This window comes from Vicugna pacos, chromosome 2 (assembly GCF_048564905.1).
Source record: "Vicugna pacos chromosome 2, VicPac4, whole genome shotgun sequence".
Taxonomy (NCBI): Eukaryota; Metazoa; Chordata; class Mammalia; order Artiodactyla; family Camelidae; genus Vicugna; species Vicugna pacos.
In genome coordinates this window covers 108,567,116-108,590,978 of record NC_132988.1, presented here as the reverse complement: position 1 = coordinate 108,590,978, position 23,863 = coordinate 108,567,116, and the positions used below count along the sequence as shown (strand labels likewise).

The following is a 23,863-nucleotide window of genomic DNA, read 5'->3' as shown; positions in this document are numbered from 1 at the left end:
CCTTTCTTATTCTGAGTCCCCTCAGAGTGCACCATGGTGAGTGGCTGCAGAGGGTGGGCTGCAGGCTTGTCCTCACTGGTGGTTGGCGGCAGTGGCTGATGACTTCTGCATTCTTTGTTTACTGATGTGGTTTGCAGTATTTTTCGTTCACACCACCAATTCACCTAACTCAAGGAATCATTTTTATATTAAATGAATGAAAGAAATGAAGTACCTTTACTGAAACACACCTTAATGAAAATTGTTAAGTAGCTTAATGAGTGAAGGATTTGAATCATATGCCAAAAATAAGAGAGCAAAATCAAAGTGCTAGCTTTTGGTTCAGTGGAGTAACTTACAGTTTCTCATCTAGTCCTTTGCTCTCTCGTAGCTTTATTACTGGGAAGAAGGAAATTTCTTCCCCCTTCATCACCTACATATTTCAGTTGTCTTAAAAGATTAGCTCACATTTTGAATTCTTACCCTGTGCACAGGCTGAACAGCACACCTCTTCTGCATCCCACTGCTGTCAAAGCACTTTCTACATTTTATTATAATTTTGTATTTACTGAACGTCTTTTAATTAGATGATGAACTCCCTTTTTTAAAATTCAGAACAGATTTACAAGAAAGAAAAAATCAGGAAAAACAAACCCAAAACACAGTGTTGAGTAAATGGCTAAGTGACAAAGGCAACTTCTGTCCTCAGAAAACTTCTATTTGAAGTTCAAGAGGATTGGGAGAAGGACAATCACCCCTGAAAGGAGGTCTCAGATGAGAGTAGAAATTATGTACAATGAAAACACTTAACTGGCAGGTAATTCTCAGTCCAGGAAAGCCCTGCATATTCACACATACGCCAAGTGCACATGTATTCACCCGTATTTGGCCTCTTCCCAAATATTTTGTGAAAATTCTACTTTCTGCAGTGGTCAGGAATGAAACTCAACCTGGCTTTCATGGCTTTGGTTCTCTCTTCTCATTCTATCACCATTTTCCTGATAAATGTCCTTCATGAGTGGAAATACATGAAGGCCTGGATACCTTCTCCTTTGACATCCCTCATTTGGGAAAAAGAATTCATGGAAGTAGACGTCATGGATCATGACAACGTCTCAGACCGTGCCCTTTCATTATTAAAAACTGAGAAGCAGCTTCCCCGAAAATTAAACTACAATGTGTGAAACTAGTAAAGTAAGACTCTCAGATTTGCAGATACTAATATATATAAAGCAGATAACAAGTTCATACTGTATAGCACAGGGAATTACATTCAATATCTTGTAGTAACCTATGGTGAAGAAGAATATGAAAACCAATGCATGTATGTTCATGTATGACTGAAGCATTATGCTGCACACCAGAAACTGACACAACGTTGTAAACTGACTATACTTCGATAAAAAAGTATATATGCAAAACAATTTTAATTAAGGAAATAAAAGACTCTCAGGCAAGATGTGAGGTTAAGTAAGGTTATGTCTTGCTCTTAGATTTGCAGTAAGTAGTTTGAAGAAAGGAATCCTAAAACCCCAATTCAATGGCCTTTGGGTATCTAGTTTGCAGTGAGCTCCCAGAATCAGTCTCTTCTTTCAATCTTTGAAGTTCAGACACTGTTGCCCTTCACATTTTGGAAACTGCAATGCAGGAAGCTCAAGTACAAGCCTGGGGTGATGCCTGTGGAGTCCCACTCTTTCATCAAAGTGACTTTGGGAAACTAACTTCCTTCAGTGGCTTCTGGGGAAAAAGATAATTGATTCTTTGGGGTGGCTGTTGATTTAACTCGCTTCACTATTCTTGTTTTATAGTTTTGTGTGACATATATACAGCATCCAGGGAGCACAAAGAGATGGAAATATGCACCAGGTTAACATGCTTTATTTTCACTGAAATAAAATGACATTTAAAAAGCAGGGACACAGTAATATCTGTGTTTCTTCCTCACAAAACTCTCAATAATGTATAATGCTGATTTCAGTCCTCAGTTTCTAGATAAGGCTGCCCTCACCTCAAACTCTGTGTGGCTTTCAACAACACTGGTTATTTCTCACTCCCACTAGTGGTGATGGGTTTCAAGGGACTCTGAACCTCATGCGCTCTCATTTCAAGATTCAGGCTAAATGAAGGGCCCCTTCTCGGGACATACTGCTCTGGTAGCAAAAGAGAAAAGCAAGAGAACCGGCAAAAACATGCTATGGGTACACAATTTCAATTACAGTCCACCAGCCAAGCAGGTCATTTGGCCAGGGCTGCCAGTGGGGCAAAGGACTATACTGTTCCCTCGGAAAGCGCTGAAAACCAAAGGGTGATGAACAGGGAGGACTGAGGCTCTAACAGAGAAAGGGGAGCAGATAATTGGGAATTTACACTCAGCATCTGTTTATATAACAATTATTTCTCTTGGCCCCTTTTTATTTCCATTTCCCTTTTACCTCTTCCTCCATTTCTACTCCTTTTTCTTCTGACAGCAAAATATTTGTAAAAACACCCTGTTTCAATATTGCTCAAATGTGAGTGATGTAAAATACAATTTTACAGGGAAATTATACCTGTGGATTCCTGCCATTGAATTATTTTTATCATAATGTTAGTATTTAAATATTTACAGAATAAAACCAGCATAATTTTCTTGTGCTTATATCTCTTTTACAAGCAGGAAAGAAAAATAAATTTATACATTAAATACAACAAAACTGCAAAATATTAACATTTAACTTTAAACATTAATTTATTGTGCCCGGTGATAAGTTTTTGCATAAACTATCTCAACTATGTCAAGTTAAATTGTGGAAGAAGTATTATCTGGCCCAGTTCAGGGATAGTGTTTTGACTGTAATAATGTTAATGTGGAAAATGCCTATTTGCATTAATATGTGTAAAAATGACATTAATGCATTTAATTTATCTTTGTATCTTCCAAGACCTGCAAAGGTGCCTGGTTCATAGCAGATGTAAAGAAATTATATGTCAAACTTTATTTACCAGCTCGTGATAATCAGACCCCATATTTAACAAATGTTTAAGAAAATGATCCCTCAGCTGTTTAGTCTAATGAGTGCCAGGCACCCTGTCAGGCATGGAGAATATGATGAAAAGCAAAAGAGATTATTTCTTAGCCTGTAATAAATAAAGGAAAAATGTGGTAAATGTTAAGATGTAGAATTATCTATTGCTCCGGAATATTTAACAGGACAATTAATCTAGTTGGAAAGATCAGAAAGTTATGATTGAGGAAAGATAGGAAGAAAAAGAAGAGTTAATCATGGAATAGGGGAGAGAGGGAGAAGGCATTTCTGGCAGAAAACAACTGTGCAGGTATTGTGGTGGGAGAGGACACAGGGGATCAAATAAGACCAGTGTGCTAGACCACAGGGAGAAAGAGGAAGCACGGGGTGTAATACTGCTACAGAGATGCATTAGATGAGGTATTAAGCATTAGTATTGTGAAAGTTTTTATTTTAAGAAAAAATGGAAGCTACAAATATGTTTTATGCAGAGAAACCTGATCAGACATATAGCACAAAAATAAGTGGCTGCAGATTGTGGTCAGGTGAGAAAGTAGGAAGATCCTTTTCCCATAAACCTGGGGGAAAAATGCAAAAAATAAACCAAACCAACTCACACACACACAAAATCATGTAAAGCCCCAAATATCTTTTCAGTGATTTGTAAATTAATAAAACCAAAGGCATAAAATGATATGAGAAGCATTTTTGCTACAAAAAGTCCTGCTGAACTTAAAAGAGTGTACATTAGAAGAGTGGAAATCTGTGACATTCTGACTGAAGGCTGTTTCTTAACACAGTCACATCCCCATAAGTTAGTACACATGAAAGTTCTGCCAGAGTAGGGAAAGGCATAAAGAACAGCAGCTTCTGCTGTCATCAAAGGGGGCTCCCTCACTTTGTAGGAATGGCGATGCCCACTCTCAGTGGCAAGAAGGACCAATGGCTCTATTAGCCTGATGCAATAGTTATTACCTACAGGAATATCTTTGAGGCTTGATTGAGGCTAAGACATAGAGGACCTAAGCCAACCACACACTCCTGACCAAATCTGAGGATGCTCACATGCACACAGAAAACTAAAAATGGCTCAGTGGAAAGTAAAATCTGGAGTAGATATGAGAACAATCTAAATTTGAATGCACTTTCTTACACATGCAGATACAGCTCATATGCAGAGCATAAAAACCTTATGATCTTGGGAGGGATGAGCATAACCTTAATTATTAGTTGATGACTAAGGTATATAAACATTGAGTAACCTCTTAAAAATAATTAAAAAAAAAGAATAATAAAAAAAGGAACTGAGCAAAAACATCAGTAGCAGCACACTGAAAGCAAGACAGAGTTCATAGATTAAGCCCTAACAATCATTAAATGAAAAATAATAAATAAATAAATGAAATAAACAAAAACCACAAACCATCATCATGGGGCAGAAATCAGAGTCCAGAGTTGCTACAACTAGTTTATCTAAAATGTTCTGTTTTCAACAAAACATTTTTGAGATATGTGAAGGAACAAGTGTGATTCAACTTATGAAAAAACAGTCAGTGCAGACTATTTCTGAAGGGTCTCAGGTGTTACATTTAGCAGATAGACTTCAAAGCTACTATAACTATGTTCAAAGAGCTAAAGGAAAGCATAACGACAATAAATCAAAACTAGATATGCTAAAATTTCTAAATTAAAATTAAGAACTAAATTGAAATTTAAGAGTGGAAAGGTACAGTAACTGAAACTGAAATTTGTTAGTGGGACTCCACAGCAAACTGAATAACTAATTAAAAATCTATCTTATAAGAGAAGCCCCGGCCCAGATGGTTGCGCTGGAAAATTCTCTCATAGATATATTTATTGAAGTATAATCAATTTATAATGTTGTGTCAATTTCTGGTGTAAAGCATAATGTTTCAGTCATACGTATACATCTATATTCATTTTCATATTCTTTTTCATTATAGGTTACTACAAGATGTTGAATACAGTTGCCTGTGCTATACAGAAAAAACTTGTTGTTTATCTGGTTTTGTGAGGATTTCCTTGTTTTTCTGATGTAAGAGATATTCTGCCAAAGTTCAGTAGGTATTCTGTGTGATTTACTCCATATACAGCTGTGGTTTTTGCTGTATTTGTGGGAGAGGGTAAGCTAGTCGTCCTTCTACTCTGCCATCTTGGCCCAGCTCAGAACGAGTGTTTCTTGAAATATCTTTTTTTTTCTTTTTCTTGGTCTAGTTTCACTTGCTCACAGGATGCTGTGTGCAAAGGACTCGCACCTGGTCCTTTAGATCAGAGTTCTTGGTGCGAAACAGCTGTGCCTGACCCTTCAGCTGGCTGGGCCATGTGCAGAGACATTGCATCTGACAATCAAATATTTAAAGAATAAATAATACCAGTCCTTCACAAAGCTTTACATAATTTAGAAGAGCGGGACACGCTATCCACCCCAAACTATGAGTCCAGTGTTACCCTGATACCAAAACAAGACTAAAATTTCACAAGAATATTACATACCAATATCCAAGATGAATTTATGGACAAAAAAATCTGCAATGATATTAGCATACTGAGTCAGCAATGAATAAAAGGATTATATACCATGGCCAAGTGGGACTCATCTCAGGAATGCAAAGTTGGTCTAACAACAAAAAATCAATTAATACTATACTATAGTAAAATAAAGGACAAAAAGACACATTATTATTTCAATAGAGGTAGACAAAGAATTTTAAATATCACAACACCAATTCATGATAAAAACTACCCCCAAAATTGGAATAGAAGGATATTTACTCAGCCTGGTAAGATCATCTCTGAAAAGTTTATGAGCAACATCAAAGTTAATGTTGAAAGACAATATGTTTTCCCTAAGGGTTGGAATAGGTAAGAATGCCTAATTTTGCCAATTCTACTCAACATTGTTCAGTAGGTTCTAACTAGTATAAGGCAGTAATGGAGGGGCAGGGCATTCAACTTGGAAACAGAGGAATAAAATGTCTTTATGATTTTAAAATTGTATGATGAAAATCCTAAAAAAAAATTCGTGGGGATGAGGATGGTTACTAGACATATAAGTAAGTAAAAAATTCTAGGACAGGAGATTAATGTAAAAAAATCAATTTTCCTCCTATTTACTAGCAATGAAAAACCTGAAAAGAAAATTGTGAAAACAATTCTTATTTCAATAGCGTCAATAATAATAAAACACTTAGATATAAAAGAAGGAAAAAAGAAATGGAAATACTCTAAAACTGAAACCTACAAAACATAGCTGAGAGAAATTAAAGATGATCTAAAATAATGGTAAGACATTTCATTTTCACAAACTGAAGACTCAATATCATTAAATGATAATTCTCCCCAGATAGATCTATAAATTCCATGAAGTCTCTTTCAAAATTACAATACTCTCTTGTAGAAATTAAGTAGATTCTAAACTTCATATGGAAGTTCAAAAAACCAAGAAATCCATCATACTTTTGAAAAAGAAGAAAGTTGGAGAATGCACAGTATTTGATTTCAAGGCAAGGTATAAAGCCATAGCAATCAAGATTAGTGAATTGGCACAATGATAGGTATATAGATTAATGGAAGAAAATTATGGGTCTGAATAATGGCGAGACAATTGTAAATTCCTATGCATAAAGAAGAAAAAAAGAGGAAGAGGAGGAGGAGGAAGAGAGGAACTTAGACTTTTAACTCACACTATATAAAAAAATTAATTCAGAACTGATCAGATACCTATATATACGAGTTAAAACTATAAATCTTCTAAATCAAATGTAGGACAAAATCTTTGTGATCTAAAGTTGGGCAATAAATTCTAAGAAATGACAATAAACATAAGGGAAAAAATGAATACATTGGATTTTATCAAAATTGAAAGTTTTGTGCCTCAAAAATATCATTTAGAAAATCCATAGACTAAGAAAATATTCACGTCAAACATCTGAAAAAGACTTGTACCGACTCACAGACATAGAATACAAACTTGTGATTGCTGGAGGAAGGGGGGGCGGGAAGGGATAAACTGGGAGTTCAAGATTTGTAGATACTGATAGGTATATATAAAATAAACAAGATTATACTGTATAGCACAAGGAAATATATTCAAGATCTTGTAGTAGCTCATGGTGGAAAAGAATATGAAAATGAATATATATATAGTCATGTATGACTGAAAAATTGTGCTGTACACCAGAAATTGACACAACATTGCAAACTGACTATAACTCAATAAAAAAAGAAAAACATACAAATTAAAAAAGAAAGATTTGTAGCCATAATATATAAAGAACTCTTTTGATTTATTATAAATAGACCAAAAAAAAAAAACAATTAAAATGGACAAATCCTTTCAGTAGACATTTCACTAAAGATTTTACTATCAAAAGCTAATAAAGCACATGAAAAGCCTTCAACCATATTAACCATTAGAGAGATGGAAATTAAAATCACAAAGAGATATCACTATACACCAACTAGAATGCCTGCAATCAAAAAGAGATACAATACCAATGTTTGGCCAAAATGTGGAAAATCGAATTCTTCATACATTGCTGACTGAAATGTAAAATAATCTGACTTCTTTGGAAAACCATTTGGCAATTTCTTAAAAATTTAATTTTCCCGTAAGACCAACTTGTTTCAATCCTAATAATATACGCAAGAGATAAAAAAAAAAAACAACCCATGTGCCTCAAATGACATATATACAGATGTTCACAACAGCATTATTCATAATAGCCAGAATTTGGAAACAATGTGAATTCCCACCAACTTGTAAACAAACAGACAGGATGTGATAATATACATATTAAACATTATTAAACAAGAAAAAGAAATGAACTACTGGTACACACAATAATATGGCAGAAATTTAAACCATTATGAAAAGTGAGAGAAGCCAGACAGGAAAGGCTACCTACTGTACAATTGAATGTTTATTAAATGCCTGGAAAATGTAAATTATATAAACACTGATAGCAGATCAGCTGATGCATGGCATTGCTAGTGAGAGTCAGGATTAGATGTAAACAGGTACAGGAGAGATTTTTGAGTTTATAGAAATGTTCTAAATTGTGGTGATTATTAAATAACCCTATAAAGTTGCTAACAATCAGTGAACTGTACAATCACAATGGGGAAACTTTGTAGTATGCAAATTATCTCTTAATAAAGCCATTGAAAAATGAGTGGCTGCAGAGAACTGTTTTGTGGGTGGTAAAGAAGGGATTCAATACAGAGGATTAGTTAGAAATACATTGCACAAATATAGGTAAAAGGAGATGAAATAAAAGTGTCAAGCATGCACCAATGTACAGAGTTAGAAATGGAAGTGACCCTAGAGATCTTTGTCTTCCCACACTACTGGATTTTAAATTAAAACTCGGTAAGTGTAGGTGACTTTTCTATTCTCATATAGCTTTATTAGAAGAACGAAAAGTAGATCTTACGTCTGTTGAAATATTCAGCACTCATTATATTTTTCATTTATTTAAGAGTTGGTAAAATCTCAGCTGAGATTGTTAAAAGCAGTTTTCTCTTTAAAAAACACTATTGTTCTTTAGAATCAGCACAAAAAAGCAAATGCTTTTGTATGAACTGTGTTAGATGGGCTCTAGGTGAGTGCTGAAAATGAAAATAAAACCAGCTAAAGGTGTTATTCAGAACTTTTAAAAATTTGAATACATTTTTCCAAAGGAAACATAATGAATATCAATTTAACCAAAAAAAACCCCCACAACTATTAACATTAAAAAGTAGTTAAAATGCAAGCAATTTCCTGGAAACCACAGAGAAGATGTAATTCTGATGTGCTTGTTCCACTTGGCAAATAAGGAGTGGGAGTTGGTGGGTGGGGGGGTTCGGGGATGGGGATGGCATCAATGTGATCAGTTAACTCAGGCAGTAAAAATTGTGTTCAGTTCAATTCATTCATTTCAGAATGACTATTAGATCCTTTCGGGTTTAACAAAAGGAGTAAAGATTCAAAAAAGCTACAATTTCCCCAGAAATAGAATAAGCAAATTTCAGTTCATTTTCCCTGAATTAATGCTGAATTACTGATTTTATTTCTGGAAGGGAAAAATGATCCACATTCCATATCTCTGCAATTTCAAGGTGACAAGCTTAGCCTGTGAAACACTACATGTATGGAAAATCAGTCCAAGACATTTTTTTTCCTGTGAAGCACATATTTCAATAACTAACCTACCATCAAGTGACACCTACTATAATAAAAATACCTTTCTTACAAGGAATACTAGTAGCTTAATATACACTGCTATTCTTATCTATAAGCACCTATTTTGATGAGGAGTGAATCTGGAGATTGTTAACACAGTGCCAGCTGGTGAACTTATCAATGAATAAGTGAATGAATGAGTAAATGAATGAATAAAAACTGGCATCACAAACTTGTACAAAAATCATGTTAGCACATTTCCTTGATTTTTGCAACGAAATTCAAAGCTATTCGACAGCAGAACTGAAGCAATAATTTAAATGAAAAAAAAAAACTCTTCATGCCAACCTTCCATTCTTAATTATCCAATTCATTAATAATATATCATCTTTCCCCATACCTCTCTATTTCCAAAGGAGAGAAAACTATAAGCTTTAGAGAATAGGGTGCTTTCTCTAGGTTAACTCACAAATTAGGTGAAAAGTTCACAAAATGTGAGCTAGCTGTTGATTTCTCCAGGCAAACAGGATGAGTGAAAAAAAAAAACAAAGAAGAAAAACCACACATCACTGGAAGACCTGGGATTTGAAGGCCAATATTATTCTAGAAGCAAGTCAGAAATGCTGAGAGTAAAAAGTATCTGATGTTCAGTTAGCAGCCTGCAAGTTAGAAGGGAAACTAATGATTAAAACCAGTATTTTATGCACACAGTAATATTTTATCCTAGAGTCTTCTTTTCAATATTTATTAACTCTTTATAGGAAAGTTAGCATTCAAATATAGGATCTTAAGAAAGAGTTAATAGTGTGAATTCTGTAGATTTACACAATGCTAAGTGAAGTAATATTTCCTTTGCAAATTTTTAATGTTTAGGATATGCCCAAGATATGTTTTTTAATGCTAGTAATATTGAGAAAACATATGGATACAAATAAGCTTTGCCAACAATTTTAAGCTCTGAATAATACCTATGCAAGAAGTGATTAATTGCTAAGCATTTTAACACTAGTTCAATTAACTCCATTCATTTTCCACATCGCACTGTCTCTAATTAGCTGACTTGCCACTAAAAACAGCACACTTGTGACAAGAATTGTACAGGAAAAGAAAAGGAAGATGCTGTCATTTGAATTGAAATGCTAATTTATAACTACAGCCTAGGGGAAGAAATATATTTTGTTTACAAAAAAATTTAAAATGAAAGCCAAACAAAAAAATCACTACTAAACAATAGTAAACATATATTCATCTAACTACAAATATCTTCTATAGCATAAAGCTTTTAGAATGAATTGTAAGCATAGGAACTACACTTTAGGAATTGGTTCTACAATTCAATCACATTTAATATAGTTGTAATATTTTACAAAGCATTCTTTCTTCCAATGTTTTTATTGCAAAATACAAACATGTTGATCTAGTTGCTCATGACACTTCTAATTCCCAAGACTGGATCACTTTATTGTGAGGGTATGTGAGAATCAGATTTCTAGTAGAAGGAGTCATCAGTACCATGGAATTTAATTGAATTTTGACCGCAAGCTGATAGGCAAAATTATTAATGGATCAGCTTTTATATAAATTGATGCTGCTTTGCTAACTTCTTCTTCCCATTTATATAAAGGGCATTGCACATTGGAAGTCTGGGAAAATGAGTTACAATTAAATAATAGCAAGGAATATTTTAGTCATTTACAGCTTAACTTTCTGAATTGTAGACCATTTAATATCATAGCCAATATGCTTTCTCTATTATAATGTTCTCAGTGCAGCATGTTCATTAAAACATGTATCATTGCTTTGTAATCTCTGAAGACAGATGCCATTTTAATGCAACAAATATGAGTTGTTATATGCTAAAAAAAGGGGGGAAGCAAAACAGAGCCTAGGATTTATTTAGAAAAGTTAAAATGGCAAACAGTATATTACAGTCTAATTTTAATCAAGGAATTTATATATTATCTAGTTGTATATATAAAGTACTGTAATAGATCAACAGGATTGTGAGCTGGTCTTGAGATGAGTTAAGGCCATGGGACCCAAGGCCATGATCAGAGCATGTTTATAGTATGCAGTAAATAATTGCTTCACACATGTGTCAATTATATAAGATTTAGAACAAAGAAAATAAAAGTACGCATGTGCTAGAGATACTCTGTAAGCCTAATGAACAAAGAAACTCAGATTGCGCATGTGCTGGCAGAAAACAGATAAAAGCAGGGCAGGTGCATCATAGGAACGCACCTCCCTGTGGCAATAAAGTGTCGTTAACCCCATGGTGTGTCCGGCTGAAGTCTGCTCGGCGGTATGGCAACTCTTCATGCATTTTTTTGTTTGGGCCACTCACCTCCTAGAACCCCATGTCAGCCTCCCTTGGCTGACAAGGATAATGATGATTAACCTGCCACTTTGGCTGTCAAAATTGTGCTATTAAAATGCTTTCATTAAGCATTCACATTTTCATAAAGAACAAAATATTATATTAATGAAACATCAACTTATGTCAATTTATTTAAATTAACATAATCAACATCAGCAATATTTAACTTTAAAAACAGATATAAAAACATGTTCATTTAAAAATTGCTCATCTTTGAAAATACTCCTCAAAGAAAAACCATTACCAGATCTTATAATGGTCCAGGTTACCTAGAGGGGAGATCAGAGTTGGGCCCGTGCATAAGAAAGTGAAGTATCACTAGCTATTTGATGAAGATTCAATTGTTCTCTCACTTGGTTCCCTAAATGTGCTGAAAAATAGTACTTAGTTTATGGCATTGTCATTTCTAAAGGCAAAGGAAACATCTGGAGATAAATGATTGCTTGATTTGTAACATCACCTCTCCCACATTTTGTGGCTGTTTTCTTCCTTTTCTTTTGGTATCAACATGCCATGTGTCACTGTAATCCTTGCTTTTCAAGCCACCACCACTGATGTGATCCAGCTGCCACAACAGGAATAGACTTGAGTTTGCCAGGATCTGCTTTGGGCTGATAGTGAGTACTGGGGCAAGATAGGGTAATACGTCAGTGACAATTGGGGTTGGCACACTGGCAAAGCCACCAACAGTTTTATGTGAGAAATCACTCACCTCTAAGCCCAATATCAATTCATCCAAACTGGATCCACTGCAGTTGAGTTTTGAACCTAGATACTGGCCAAAGGATCATGAAATGTTAAAGCAACAATAGCCCCGCATTTGGCATCATGAGGATTAATTTTGCCTCCCATATCGCTATATTGTATAGCATAGTGGTTTACAGGAAGAGCTTTGGAATCAAACATACTTGAATCTGATTGTCAGTTTCAGTAGTTACTAAGTATGTGACCTTAGGCAAAAACGTAAAATGATTAAACTTCTGTTTTTTCATCCCTAAAATGGAAGCATGATAGTACCTTTCAGAGAATGGTAGAGTAGATTACATGAAATAATGGAGGTTAGTTATAATATTATCATTAGAGTCATCGAGGGTACTGTGCAATGACAGTTAAGGTTCATCAGGTAATCCTCCACATTTCCAGGTTTCCTTGCAATTTATTGGGACCATGTGATTACCACTGGAAAATGAAATGTGAAGGACAATTACGTGAGTCACTTCCAGATTGAAGCAATAAAGAGGTTGGTGCCTCTTTGCATCTCTCCCATCCCCCACCACAGCAACCTTGTATACCACATGTTCCAGATGATAAAGTTACGAGATGGAGGAGGTCCAACAATCTAGATTGAATTTCACATGAGTGGAAAATAAACCACAGACGTGTGAGAGGTTTTTTTTTTTTTTTTACCATAACTTAGCCTGGTCTATACTGACTAACACAGATCTTTTTGAGATAGGAGTGGCGAGTCTAATTGCTTCCATTTTATAGTAGGAAAAACTAAGGCTCAAAGATTTAAAACAATTTTCCTAAAATTCCAGAGATAATCAGTGATATTACTGGGGTTAGATTTCAAATATTTCCATGCCATGAGATTTTTAACATGGAAGGTGAGGGGTTTGAGAACTTAGATCATGATCACCGTAATCATATCACATTTGTACGAAGATCTGAATCTATGCAATGCTTTCTATCAGTTGGCATTGTGTTGACAATCTCCAGATTCACTTCTCATCAAAACAGGTGCTGATAGATAAGAATAACACTGTGAATTAGGCTCCTAGTATTCCTTGCAGAAAGATGTTTTTATCATAGTAGGTGACACTTGTTCTATACTAGTGGGACTCAATCCTCAACAGTAACTGAAGATCTGAAACCTCTTTGCACTATTTTAAAAATAGACATGTCTGTACCCTTGAAGATTCTTCATCAGTAGACCAGCAGTGGGTCCAGACCAAACATACTATGAAGGCTATATGGGAAAATGAACTAATGATACACACCAGAGTTAAGAATCACTGTTTCAGATGTTACTCTAGTTGCAGGGAATATAAAGACTAATAAGAAACTGTCCCTGTAGTAATTTCTAGAACATTATGAACAACTAAGCAAAATGAGAATGCATGTACATTGAAAATGAACAGTTGACCATAGGGATATATCCAGTGGCTGAGGAAATTTCCCCCAGAATCATCTTTATTTCTACATTACCGGGTTTAAAATCCAATTTAAATATCTTCATTTTTATTATATACACAAGAATATTGGGGCTGATTAGAAGTGATCAAGAGATATGATGTTTTCTGAATTATAGTCATAGATTATAGACTTAGAATTAACATTCAAAACAGTATTTTTAAAATATATTTTCAATAGCCTAAAGATGTCAGGCCCAGGTTTTAGTCACCATTTTATTGCAAGGTGAAAACTGTGAGAGACACACAGAAACCATTCTATAAATTTTTGTTGAATTAATGGCTGACAGGATGAATAATGTATCTCCGAAATGATGATTATATTGGTTATTGTTTTACTTTGGCTAAGTTAATTTCACTAATGCCTCCCCCATTCTTTTAGTGAATGTCAAGGAAACCTTTTGAGTATTATGAAAGGAGTTTTCTGAATTGCTTCCCCAAATCATGACAGCCATAATGGCTAACAGAAATAATTTTCTCACCTGCTGAGCAAACTACCTCACCTCTTTAACAATCTGTGCAAAGTCAAACGCTATTGCTGCCAAGATGGGATTTTGAATTCTACAAATCTTGGATCCTTCTTCCTAGAATATATCCAAAACAAGATTCATGAAACCAAGCAAAATGTTGCCAAGGCAATCACATTGCTGCTTTCCAATTCCCAACTGTTTCAGAAGGCAAATAGCATTGGGAACCAAATTCTGTCAAGAATTAATTATGGAATTAGGTGATAATGACAAAGATGATAGAGATTTGGAGCCAATTTGGAGAATTATCTAAAGAATTAAAACTACAGTAATATAGCAACAATTGAGAGGATTTTTTTGTGTGCACAATACAGCTTTTGCCCCAATTTCAGCATATGAGTAAACACTGAAAAGTCGGAAACTGAAAATATCAGTCCTCAGACAGAAAGGTTCTGAGAGAACTGATTTATTAGAATCAACACCTAAGAATAATAATAGCTCACACTTGTCCAATTTTTTTTATATAATGTTGCCATGATCTGAGCCCAACTCTCAGGGTGCTACGAATATTGACCCTTTTTAACCCTCCCAACTAACCTATAAGTCCAATCAGCACTTTTTTTCTTCCTAATATTTTATGCTTGAGACAGACAGATCCCAGGTTTTCTGGTTCTAGTGTTTTATGATTTTAAACACTGTACTGAAAGAAAAGAATTTCAAAACATCCCATTTTGAACAACATCTTTCTTTAAAATTTCCATGCATGGCTACTCAGAGATGATAAATGAAATATTTTATGTATTATTTAGCTTCCAGAACATATAGTCATATTTTCAAACTCTTCTTACTTCTATTAAGACACTGATTCTCCATTATTGAAAAGACATCCTAGCTGTCATTCATGTTTGCTCCAGAATATAGCAATATTAGTAGATCTGCTGTCAATAAGGACCTGTTTAAACCTGAAATATTTGAGATACAAATGTGTACACTAGGCTCTTAAGTGAACTACTGAGACTCCATGACTCTGTAAAATACTTAGCAGTTTCAGGGATGGTATCTTTGACAGTGTGTTAACTGGTGGCAATTTTTTTTCAACTATGCCATAAATATATTTGGAAAATATCCCCCTGTTATGGGATGTCAGTTTAGAGACAGAAATGCTAAATGAAAGAAAGAGTTTAAAGGATCAGGTTGACTTCTGGGGAGAAAAAAAAAGTAAAGAAAGTAATACAAGGCTAAACTTACTTGTGTTACTATCTCGTCTCTCTTTGAATAGCAGCATTCAATTGTGTCCAGATAGCCTTGTCATGAAAACCAGTAAAAATCTTTATCCTCTTTTAAAGCCTTCTCAGACAGGCTGCTTGACCTAATGAACTGAAAAATCTTTCTTTTCTTCTTTGAATTAACCAAGAGGATAAAACATGTGGGTTTATAAGCTTGGCATGATGTCTTAAGATATGAACTTTGATAAGTCTAGGCTTCATTCCAACCACAATCTTGGTTCTTTGTTGTCTCCTAGAGGTAAGAGGTGCCACTCATTGATTCAGAGGAATCATTTTCCTTTCTTCTAACAAGGCTGTAAAATCTTCAAAACGTGACATGATTCTGGCATCTCCCAGCTGAAGTCGATAATAACCTTCACCTGCAGGCTTAGTCTAGCCAAATTCCTGAGCATTTGTGAACTTCTGATCAGCAGAAGCTTTGGCTTTTGGATCTTAGGTGTTATCTTCACTTTTCTTTTACGTTCAGCCACTGCATTCAATTATTTACCAAATACTAGATATTTCACATCAAATACATATATGAAATAAATACATATTTCACATCATGTATATTTCTATACCTATCTATTCATTATCTATCTATTATCTATCTATCCATCCATCCATCTAATCCTCTGCTTTCATATCAATCTCTCCACTCTAGTCATGTCCCCAAAATCTCAAAATTGGATTATTGCACCAAGTTCCTGCTTTCATTCTTCACTCTTTGGATTATACTGGTTCTAGGGTTCCATAATACAAACCCAACTGGGACACTTCTGTTGAAAATTTTATAGTTACTCCACATTTTCTAAATATTGTTTACCACACATAGAAAAGTCTGGATGTACTCATGCAGACTTACTTCCTGCTACCTTCTTTTTCACCTTTCATACTCCAGCAACAACAAATTGCTTATATTTTATCTATACTGCAATCCCTCTGCAGTACTTCACACTGCTTTTGCTTATGTTCAACTTTGCCTAGCTAATTCCTTCCTATGCACAGACCTCCTCCTACCTCTGCTCCCCCAGCCTGCCTGGAAAACTTCTACCCCTACTCATCCATTAAGAGTCAGATTAGAGGTCATTCCTTCCAGTATCTCAGCTCTGACCCCTCTAGGCTGGGTTATACGTCCCTCTTCTGTATGCATTTCACTTATTAGATTCTGTAGCATGTTTTGTGCCTACCTTTACCATTAGATTGTGATGTCCTTTAGGGCACAGGCTATGTCTCATAAATTGTTGTAACTCCAGCACCTAGCAAAGTTCCTGACACATGGCCAATAAACTTTTATTGCATGGGGAGTCTTCAAGCCATAAAATGACTCACAGGAGAATTAATGGAGAAGTAACACGGTCTGAGCACTCCGTTGGGAACCAGTACACTGCATGCTGCTGGCGAGGTCACTTAACCTTTCTGCGCCTCTATTCTCTCAGCTGAGAAGAGACCACCTATATTTTAAGGTTCTTTCCAGCTCCATATTTCTATGAAATGCATACTGTTCATGCTGCATTTACGTTTTTGATTATAGAAATTTAACAACTCCCTTGAGACATTTGTAGACATTACATACAGTAACTACACTGAAGTTAAGAAGCTATTGTGAACCAAGGCATTTACACAGATCAAGTTCCCTAGGAAAGTAATGTAAGCAAATGTAAATTTAAATAAATAATAAATGTTTGTGACTTAAAAATATTATACAAATGCAAAAGAAATACTAAATATATCCATGTATGTATGTATAGATTTCTTCAAGACATTTTATATATAAAAGTATATGTGTATAAATCACATATATTTCTCTTCAGTGCTTTTATTTTTTTCTTGTGATCTTGGTCACTCTTTTCTTAACACTGGATTTAGAAGGTTCTTTCCTCTGTGATGCTTTATTCTCTGTAAGGTCCAACCTAAGCACATTGTGCCACTTTACCTTAAAGAAATCAACATAAATTCTTTCTTCCTCCTCCTCATCATTTCTGTACAAGAACTGCATAGAAATGTCCTTGATCTTCTGTCCCTCATCAGTGTTAGGGACTGTTTGAGGTTGAGATCCTTTTGCGTTCCCAGTTTCTCTTCCATTTCTTCTTCATCTTCCTTCTTTTTCTTCTTCATTACTAATGCCATTAGCCTTTCTGTATTTTGTTCCTTCTGATTTTTTCCCCATCTTTCTGAAAAATGGACATTTTCTCAGTGAAGTAAGCTCTAAATTCTTCCACCTTATCATTAGCTCAATTACTTTGCTGTCTTGACTGATTACCTTTTCTTTGGTGAGTTGTTTCTGCATTTTCTGAAGAAATGTGACCTATGTTGACACAGCAAGACCAAGAGACAAGTCACATTCAGGCACAGGTCACTTGCTCCCATCAAATACCTTTTTACCTTTCATCAGCTACACTGAATGCATTGAGAGGGCAAAACACCTTTGAGCTATTTCTTTTGAATCTTGATCTTGGGCTAAAAACAATTCCACTTTTTCTGGATATCTATAAATTGTTTTTTGGATTTATTTTGATTTCCTTCACAGGTGCTTTCTTCTGGAGAAGCTACTGCACCATCTCTTTACCTTCTAAGGGAAGCAAAATTAATAAACCATCACCATCCTCTTTGTACCTTGCATTTTTACCTGCTCTATGGATAAACATGTTGGCATCCTTTGGACAATAAAACTAAAGAACCCAATTCACAGCCAGGAAGTTCCTCCCCTGGGTGTAATATCAGCAGGAAAGAGTAGTGCAGCTCTCTTGCAGACAAAGTCATTACAGACTTCCATTCTCTTCCCTGTGGCTGTCAAACAAGAAAGGCAAAGATAGAAATACTAGGAATACCAACAGCTGGTGGAGCACTCAGCACGGATACTAAACCTTTTTACAACTGAAGACAAATATTATACTTTCCCTCTTCCAGTGGCTTCTCAAAAAGGAATATAGCACTTTTTTTTTAATGCAGCTCACAAACTATGTAATTTTGCTCCAAAGTGATAAGGGTGATGTATGTTGCTTTTTCAGAAATCACATTTTTATATATATATATATATATATATATATATATATATATATATATATATAATCATATATATGTGATTTTAGTCATATATATATTTTAGTCATCATATATATATGATTTTAGTCAAAAAGTATAAAAACTCATCAAATATCTACAAGGTTTTATGTTTTTAGGGGGAGGGTATGAATAGTCCAAATAATCTATGTGCTAAAACCAAAGCATTCTTCATTAAACCAACTTTTTTTTTTTTGAGAATCTATTGAGTGCCAAGACTCTTTATTATATGCTGTGGGCAGTCCAATTGTCAATAACAATTATATAAAAATTACCAATTAAATTATATTTCCATGCTACTAAATACTTAATTTCTGTGTCTGGGGAATTTTTTATCTCTCTATGTTCCTGGTAGAGTATAAGTTCTGGAAATTCACCATTCGAATTAAGGTTCTGGCCTGAGGCAAGATATTTGAATTTCCTGTATCTTAGATTCCTTTTGTATAAAATGGAGAGGAATATTAGAGAATCTACACATAGATTGGGTCAGGCCTATCAAATGAGTCACTATATGCAACATATAAACAAGAATATGTAAAAGTAAGTAATTTAAAATAGCATGTAGCACATAATGTGTCCCAAAATATTATTGTAGGAGATACTTACTAAATATATCATGGCTAACATAAAGTTGATAAGGCATATAGATAATAAAAATCTAGTAGATAAGCCATGTATACAAAAAACTTAAAGAAAGGCAAAAATAATAATAACTTTATAGAGAGGTGAATTGTATTACAAGAATTCAAATTCATATAACCCACATACTTTTAAAAATTGCATTGTTGTTAATTCAAGAAATTTATCAAATATGTAATACATAACAGATATTATGTTAGGTACTAGAAATATAGTGGGAACAGAACATGATTTATGTCATATCCTTATGGTGCTCTCAGTGGTGAAGACATACATTGAATGATTTTTTGCACTTATAGAATATTAGGATGATAAAGTTTGATGTCCTGTAGAAGCACATAAAAAATAAATCCAATATAATCTGTGTGAAGCATAGGGAGGACGTTGTGGAGGAAGTAAATTTTGGCTGAAAACCTAAAAAGTAAATAGTTATTGAGTGCTGCAGGAGTTGGAAATGAGAAATGGTGAAAGGAAAGAAACAAGTTTTTACAATGAGAAATATAAGCAAAAAATAACCTGACCCAAGATCAAAATTTTCCGTGCGACTTCTCACAATATCCAACACTGAACTTACCTTCCACTTCGAAATCCTCTTTTCTGACCAGTGGAGCTGATGCATCCTCCTGGGTTATGATTACACAGCTTCCTCCAGGATATGCTTTGAGGCACCATTCACACCACTGTGTCATAACATTATCGTGAATAGCAAAATTTTATACAATAATAGCAAATTAAGTACATCTAATTTTTAAAGCCTTATTTTCATACACATTTTCTCATTTAAATTTCACAGTTACCAGTGACTTCCCTATGAATTTTTTCATTGTTCATAAAAAGGGAGTCAAGCTGATTGGCTTGTGCAAACTTACACAACTAACGTTGCTAGAAATCATGGGACCAAACTACTTCTTGAAGGTGATGCAGTGCAGAGATGCAGATTTTTTGTACTGAACAGGGTTTCATCTGCAGAGTGAATATGAGAGAGAGCCATTCATTCAATAAATACCTAATGGATACCCTGTAAGCACTGGGCACTGGTTTAGGGTTGAGGATACAGCACTGAATCATACAAGCCACAGTCTTAACTTTGTGGAGCTAATTTTCTAGATGAAGAGGCAGATCATAAACACAATGAGCAGATAATGTAGTATGTTAGTTGTAGCAAAGACTCAGAATAAAAATAAAGTACAATTGGGGGATAAAGAATGCCAACGAGCAAGTTTTGAGTGGTCAGAGATATCCTGATTGGAATGGCAACATTTGATTAAAGACCAATAGGCATAGGGCCACGCTGAGATCTCAGGGAAGGGCTTTCCAAGTACAGGCAATTGTAGTACAAAGGCCCCAGGTGTTAGGGGCCTAGGCCTGGTGTGTGTGTGGAATGAGAAGGAAGTTGGTGTGTCTGGAGCAGAAGAAACATAGGGAGAAAGCTAACAAGAGGCCAAAATTTATAAGGCCTCATAGCCCATGGCAAGAATTTGGGGTATTAGATTGAGTGAGATAGGCTGTCATTTCAGGGTTCAGAACAGAAGAAAGACAATATCTGGTTTATATTATAAGAAGTTCACCTCTGTTGTGCTAGGATGAGACTCTGTTGACAAAGACAAATGTAAAATGTCAATTAGGAGGCATTGAAATAATCATAATCAAAGATGGCCAGTGTGGCCAGTGAATAGGAGGTGATGAGACTGGATCAGATTCTGGATTTCTTTTTAAGGTTAAGATGACAGTACTTGATTTAAGACTAGATGTGGGGTGTGAAATGAAGTGAAGCATCAATGAATAGCACACGTTTAAAAGGTAATCGGTTATGTAAAATCCTCATTCATTTCCCTGCTAGCCCTGTGGGTATGTGTTGCTGAATTTGTTGTTGTTACCGTTTTTTACTGCTGTTTATCTGTTTATTAGTTGTTTTTTTAATGAGTGGCTTGATAAAGTAGAAAAGTAAGAGCCAGAAGGGTAAGGGAAATTAGTTGGAATTTAGGGTAAGTTGAAAGAAACTTTAGGAACTATATTCATAGCAGACATGCAATAAAAATGTCATTAGATAAGGCAAAGCTCCATTGCTTGTTTTATTTATTTTTTTTTTACCTAGTAAATATTTACTATTATAGGGGCAGAAATTAGAAAAGTGGCAGAATTGGGTTATATTCTTTGTGGAATTTGGCTTATGGTAACCAAGTCAGCAAAAATTGTCTCTGCACAGCATTCTTTAAGAGTTAATAACAGTATGGCTATCCAAAACTCTTCTTTGAAATGTTAATTGCTTTTAGTAGTATTTCACCTGGAGTAAAATTAAGTGTTGTGTTTACACATTGAAAGGCGTGCTTATCAGTCTGCATTTTATTTATTCAAACTTGGAAGTCAACTCCCTTTAAGAGCAAATACCTTGAGGTAAATACTTGGAAAGTATATTTACGGAGCATCAGGGCAGATATTAACGCTGAGCGATGACAAGTATGACATAGGTGCTAGACTTCACACGGAGGGGTCACCGCACATGTTATTTCACAATGGCTGCCTCAGTAGATGAGCTGACATCACAACCCACTGCCAACGCCATAAACAATTGCCAATTTCATTTTACAGGAGTTGCATGGGTGACTTGAACCAGAAAAAGAGATGAGGATAGGTGAAACTGAATATGTATGACTCATTCAGAGCTGGCTTATTAGTCCAGAGGCAGTAGGACAGATTCAGCCTTGGAATGCCTAGGTTCAAAACCCAGGCCTGCCATTTATTAGCTACATGACCTTGAACAGACCACTGAGCTAGGTTACTCACTTCAAAAAGGAGGAAATTAATGTAGACTTATTCTAGAGAATCATGTGAATCAAATGAGACAAGGCATGTGTAAAAATGGTTTAAAGCATTGTATAAATATTTGATGTTATTATTGAACAGGCTTTCCCTTTGAAAAATGGAAAGGGAGAGAGTAGGAATGATTTAGCAGTTATTAAATACTCTCCCTGGTTTTGTGAATTCCCCACATGCAAGACCATTTAAAGTAAACAACAATGTCATCTCTCTCTCTCTCTCCCTCTCTCTCCATCCATCCATCCAACCATCCAACTTGGTTGTGCATCTTGTTCAATGTCATTGTGTATGTTAGAGTCAAGATCCAAACTTAGGTTGTTCTTTGTGTCCAAGCCTGCATATTTCCTCACATTCCAAGTCACTGCCTGTGCATTTTACACGTAGCTGTACTGTGTCAGAGATTGGGAGACATTATAGAAATCATCTAGTGGAATTATTTTCAAATATTTAGTTGCAAAGTCTTATTGGGAAGCTCAGCATTTGCTAAAAGTAGATCTGCCCCTGTTAGAGCAAATGTGGGAACTCCAAAGTAGCTTCACTTGTCCCTCCTCTACATCTTTTGGGAGTGTGGGCACTTTAGGGTTTAAAAAACATTAATCTAGCCTGTTCCCCTCAGCTTAATAACTGAAAAACAGAATCTCAGGGAGACTAAATGACTTACCTAAGAACACAAAGTCTTTTAATAGCAAAAAAGAACAAGGAGCCCATTTCTGTGGAACTTGTGCACCATTTGCCCCCCACCATGCTTCCTACATCACTCCTACAATATTCATATTTGAAGAGTGTCAACAAATGCAGTTCATATCTCCCATTCAACTTCTGAACCAGTTAAGAGATATATAAAGGAGTTTGTCTCATGGAGATAAAACACACAAATTATATAATTGATGGAGCTGCTGGAGAGCATGGCTCGCTGTGTGATAACTAAAGGTTGCTCCACAGGGTCAGATGCATACTTTGTCACAGCGAGAACCCCTTCCCCAATATGGAATGAACCTTTTCTGATAAACTTAACCATTGAGTACAAAAATGGACCAGAATACAAATGTCTTGGAGGCTGGACTAAAGCTGAATGGGTAGTAGGTTGAGCTCGTATGTCTACCTAGTTTCTTCTCCCTAACTCACCTGATCAGTCATCCTGTATGAGAGTAAGGGGTCAGTGAGAATCCAGTGGTCCCTTAATACAAGACCCTTGTTATGAAAGGAAACATCAGGGGAAACCAGGAGGACAGGCTTAGTGACTTCCACCTCACAGGGTACAAGGAATGCAGGTCTGATGAGATCATACTCAATAACATATGGTTTTTATTTTATTCAAACTTCTGGCCTTAATTTTTGATTTGTTTGTTGTACTATCAAGTATCAACATTCTCATGAACATATCTCAGTCTTTTTTAACCAAAGTTATGAATGTTATATATTTCCTGGTGGCTTCATAATTTATAGATGAACTTGTTTCTGAAACTAAATGTTATTGCATTGAGATGCTATGTGAGGCAAAATCAAATGTGGATAAATCTTGAAATAGCATTTTCCCCTATCACCCTGAAAGAGTAGAGTAGGAGTGATTGTCACATCCTCAAAACAGGAGACATCCCAAGGACAGGGAGGAAATTGGAGTCTTAGAATCAGCGAGCTCATACAGGACTTATGAGAATCAAATAAAGAGCCTATGAATAGACAGTAATTGATAAAAGAAGCTTGGAGGCAAAGAGGGGTTTGAAACACATACCTGCCTCCAGGTAATAATATTAAAGAGTTGTTGAAGATCCTAAGTAAAATTTCATTACATCTTGAAGCTATGATTAAAAGAGAATTACTAGGTATGCATTTAAAATAAATATTCAACTTAATTCAAAAACAGGTTCA

General features: G+C 35.3%; 1 pseudogene; it reads right to left on the bottom strand.

The window, feature by feature from the left end:
- Positions 1–17,294: 17,294 nt before the first annotated feature.
- LOC102539354 (probable ATP-dependent RNA helicase DDX10) lies at positions 17,295–23,131 on the bottom strand (annotated as a pseudogene).
- Between the last annotated feature and the right edge of the window lie 732 nt (positions 23,132–23,863).